Below are 3,988 nucleotides of genomic sequence, written 5' to 3'. Positions count from 1 at the left end.
TATTATTTCACTAATTTAACTTAGCATATTATTAACTCATTATTTAACTTACCAAACTAATTTAACATAATTAGGATTATAATTTTTATGTTATTAAACCCATTATTTAACTAATTTAACAGTTCAACTTAATTTTCTACGTCATTAACGCCATTATTTGACTCATTTAACATTATTATTTACTCATTATTTAACTTATCAAACGCATTATTTAACTCATTGAACTGAACTAACTTGGTCAGAACAAACAGACTTGGAGAATCAAAGCTGATAAAAACAAAAGAACAGACTCAGATGAGGAAATGCACTTGCTGGCTGTTAAGGGGGAATGGCTGTTTAGGTGGGAAGTTGTGTAAACAAGGAGTCTGGTTCCAGTAAAGGCAGAGTGGTGAGAGCAGGAGAGTTCAGAAATTCAAAGACCCACAGAAAAGGAAACTCATGTTGTCTGCCACCTGTGAAGACAGGAAGTGATTCACTTTTATTTATGTAGCTTGATGTTAACAAAGCTGATCAACACACTATTTATTCAACACAACATACTGAGCATATATATTGACATCAAGAAGCATGACTCCCAAACCTTAAAGACAGATTATATTTAAATTCTAATTATGGAGACCCTCTCTAATCCCACAGTCTCTCCCAGATCCATGGTTGTTGATGTGGTTGCTGTGGTTGTAACTCACCTGTAGCTTACTTGATGTGGCTCTGATGGGGTTGTTGTTTTTCAGGTTGTTGAGGTGGTTGCTGTTGGGGGGAGTGATGACGTGGACTGGACCTCACCCCCCCTCCTCGGATGGTCAGTCTGATGGATGGAGAGGAGGACGGCTGCTGATGCTGATGTCCGGCTCTGATTGGCTTGGCTACATAGAGACAGGTGAAAGGTGAATCAGCTGTTGACTTCTTCAAACATGGACCAGATTCAGTCTGACGCATCAAAGTGTTAACTCTAACCTGAACAACTAATCTGGTGACCAAAGCCATCTTCAAGACACACTTACACTAAAATCCTGGAAAGTCCTCAGAGGATGAACCCTTTACATTTAATAACCTTTGCTCAGGCACTGCCCTCAGGTTAGTCCTGAAGATCTGACTCATTAGTATGTTTAGTTAGTTGTGGGCTGTAACAAACATGTCCTCACCTATCTGAGCAGAGTTTCCTCTCCTGGAGACGTTCTTGGAGCGAACACCCTCTTTTATGCGGTCCACTTCCTGTTGATAGCGTTTGCGATCCCTTACGGCCAACTCCTTGGCATCTCTCAGGGCAGCTTCCAGAGCTTTCACTCGCTCTGCTGTGGCCCGCAGACGCTTCTCTAGCTTAGGTAGCTCGCAGCGAAGGTCGCCATTGTCCCGCACAAGCTGACGAATACAAAGGGTTAAATTTACAAACTCAATTAGACAGATGTTGTGTCAAACAGTAGGCTGGACTCACAGTTGGTGTTGTTTCAGCGAGTTTTTGAGAGGTGTGCATTTAAAGGTGAATTGAACAGAGTTCTATGTAGATGTGTTTGTATATAGTATATATATTTATATATATACACATATACATACAAATATGTATATATATATATGTTATTAAGTGGGGAAACTTCCTCTAACTTTACACACGATGATAAAAAATCCCACAGTTGTTATTTCAGTTGGGAAAATCAATAGTTTTAAGCTAGAAATGAGAATCTATTTCTGTCATACAATTAAATTGAGGATGCATTGTTTAGAAAAGGACTGTGAGTGATAGCAAATCTCCAACCTTTGTCATCGTATTAAGTGAAGTGAGCGTAAAGATTGTGAGTTTAACAACAGTAATCAAGGTGAACAGGTGTGGTCACTTACCTGTTTGTGGACCTTGCTGAGCTGCTCCAGGTTATTTTCTAAGAAGATGATCCTCTGTCTCTGAGCCAGACTGCCGCCGGCCTCGTCGCAGTCATTCTCTGAACTCTGTTTGAACAAGAAACAGGAAAACCTCAAAGCTCATGTTCAGGTTCACCACTGAACACACATACTGACATCCATCTAACATCTGTGTGGTCTATGGCCGACCTAGTGGGAATGTGGCCTCCCCATCTTCTTCCCTCAGTCTTGCTATGCCGCTCTCTTCTATGTCGGCATCCATGGCTCTTAAACAGAAGAGCTCACCTGTGGCTCTTTTACTGCTAAAGCTCTGATTGCTAATTGAACAATTGTGCAACATGTGTTTGCCAATGTGAGGAATACATTAAAATTTGGTGTTCCATGTAAAAACTAGCTTTATTTATGAAGATTGTGCCAAATATTAGAGAAGTGTGTAGTGTTTTGAAAAAAAGTGTGAATTAGAATTGTAATCTGAGTGTTAATTTGGTGACGACAGCCCCCTAGCCCTATTTTTAGGCCTCTGCTCGAAAATTGCATACCCATACTTAAAAGACTGTACAAGGTCTATTTAAATAATTTTGATGGTATAATACAGATAAAACTTGTGAGAGACTTGTTCAGATATGTAAATATTGTGTATATGTTACTGGTTAATAGTGAATGAAGATGGCACACAGCTCAAATTGAAAAGTTTCAGGTTTGCCTGAAAAAAAAGCACTTTTATTGAAAATAGTTATTTGAAATAATACAGATTGAAGCCTAAAAATACTCCACAGTCATAGCACAACATGTTTGTGGTCTCTACAAGCAAATTTTACTTAGCAGGCCAGCATAAATGAGGTCTAAGTACAGAGTTTCAAGCCGAATTCTCATTTTTGGAACCAGCTTTTGCGCTGCTCTATTCTAATTTTATATACTATATAACTACATATTAACTATATATTCACTTGCCTTATCACTAAGAGTGTTCAATACATCATAATAAAGCAGTTTGGCATCATTTTCAGCCATTTTCAGCTCTCATGTCTCTCAGTCCGTGTCTATGTAAGCCTTTGTAAGGCCTGTGATTGGCGGATTTCATCATGTGACACCTTGTTGAACGCGGAAGAGAGTAACGAAAGCACTACGCGGGTTATTTCGAAGATTGACAGCCTTTTATCCACTAAAAATCTCGATATGCTTGGCACAACCCCTATGCGTAAAATCCATTGGTCCAGCAGAAAAATGCTGCCCATTTCTTCATAGAATGTTGCAGCACGTTCATTTCAATGCAGAGAGAGCGGAGAAAGGGACTATTTTCGCTGCATCAGATTTCAATGGATTACCTGCGTTTTTCGGCACGTAAATCACCAAAAGGTATGCTGACTTTCAATTTTTTTTCTGGGGAGCAGTGTGTTGTTTGTTGGCTTTGTTCCTATAACTTTTGAATGGTTTGACGGAGGTGAATTCAGAGACCGTGATTCGACTCGGTATGGAGCCCTAGTGCAGAATCATATATCCATCCGCCATGATCGCTGCTGGCTTTGTGATGGAAGATGAAAATCGGGTGCATAATTCGCCGATTTTTGGAGAAAAAATCCGTGAATTTGTGATAAATCTTCTAGTTTATTGAATTAGTTTGTGTATAACTGTGATAATTGTGTAAAATGGCTGGTATGACGATTTTGCCCAGACTTCTTTTGTTAGTCCGGTATTTAATATGTTTGGAGCATTTTTGATATTTCTTGATAAAAAATCCATTGGGAACCACGGTATCACCCTAAACGGTCTCGCTCAGCACCCAAATGGGGGTCGCTCGTCACAGGAAATGTGCTTGTATTTTTGCAGAATTGGTTCAGGGGTTTGGTACATGAGTCACAGGTTTTGGTAATTGTGTTTCAAGTAGTTATTGGTAAATGGTAAATAGTGCTTTTCTAATCTTCCGACCACTCAAAGCACTTTAACACTACATGTCATCATTTACCCATTCATACACTGATGCCAGAGGCTACCATCAAGGTGCCACCTGCCCATCGGGTCTCTAACTAACATTCATACAAGGGCTGGTTCAGGTTTATAGTTAGGGCTGACTCAGGTTTATAGTTAGGGCTGACTCAGGTTTATAGTTAGGGCTGGCTCAGGTTTATAGTTAGGGCTG

General features: G+C 39.8%; 1 long non-coding RNA gene across 1 annotated transcript; it reads right to left on the bottom strand.

Moving 5' to 3' along the window:
- Positions 1 to 398: 398 nt before the first annotated feature.
- Positions 399 to 2,414, bottom strand: LOC116376891 (uncharacterized). The gene is made up of 4 exons (XR_004212162.1): positions 1,834 to 2,414; positions 1,143 to 1,359; positions 687 to 863; positions 399 to 452 (listed from the first exon to the last, which is right to left on the bottom strand). It is a non-coding gene; the product is annotated as an uncharacterized LOC116376891 (long non-coding RNA).
- Positions 2,415 to 3,988: the final 1,574 nt, after the last annotated feature.

This window comes from Anarrhichthys ocellatus, unplaced genomic scaffold, assembly GCF_004355925.1.
Source record: "Anarrhichthys ocellatus isolate YVR2014 unplaced genomic scaffold, GSC_Weel_1.0 scaffold672, whole genome shotgun sequence".
Taxonomy (NCBI): domain Eukaryota; kingdom Metazoa; phylum Chordata; class Actinopteri; order Perciformes; family Anarhichadidae; genus Anarrhichthys; species Anarrhichthys ocellatus.
This window is presented reverse-complemented; position numbering and strand designations above follow the sequence as displayed.